Here is a 444-nt window from a genome sequence, read left to right as displayed (position 1 = left end):
TCGCTCTTTGTATAGGATTACAGTAGTTCTAGCAACTGTTGTTTCCTTAATGAGTTATACAGGTTATTAGTAGCCTAATCCCTGTTTCCTCTCTACTCTTCCTCCCTCCTCAGTGCCAGGCCTAGTACATTGAAGTGCAGTTACTCTTCAACACAATGTAGGCCCAGATACAAGAACACTTCCCATTGTTTCTTTTTCTTTTTCTTTTGACCTCGAGGTATTTGGTGTGTCCCTGCTAGCTTAGCTAACAATCTAACCCTAGGTTTATCTATTGCAGCATCACCCACAAGTGACAACTGCTTAGCCATATCTCCTAGCAAAAAACTAAATAGGTAAAATCCTCCGTCCTTTCCCTTTTTGATTTCATCTTATTATTTTATTTCAGTTTTGTCATAGTGACCAAACCCGTGAACCATCAGGGCTTTGAGTAATAGTTTGACCACA

At 39.9% G+C, this 444-nt stretch overlaps 1 long non-coding RNA gene across 1 annotated transcript in view; it reads right to left on the bottom strand.

Moving 5' to 3' along the window:
* Window positions 1–294, bottom strand: part of LOC107717887 (uncharacterized) — a 1,348-nt gene extending 1,054 nt beyond the window's left edge. Inside the window, exon 1 of the long non-coding RNA XR_001637352.1 lies at window positions 258–294. This is a non-coding gene — a long non-coding RNA (uncharacterized LOC107717887). The remainder of the gene's footprint in view (window positions 1–257) is intronic.
* Between the last annotated feature and the right edge of the window lie 150 nt (window positions 295–444).

This window comes from Sinocyclocheilus rhinocerous, unplaced genomic scaffold, assembly GCF_001515625.1.
Source record: "Sinocyclocheilus rhinocerous isolate Xijiao unplaced genomic scaffold, SAMN03320098_v1.1 scaffold1745, whole genome shotgun sequence".
In the NCBI taxonomy this organism is placed as follows: domain Eukaryota; kingdom Metazoa; phylum Chordata; class Actinopteri; order Cypriniformes; family Cyprinidae; genus Sinocyclocheilus; species Sinocyclocheilus rhinocerous.
Note: the sequence above shows the minus strand (reverse complement) of the source record. Positions and strands in the feature narration are given on the sequence as shown.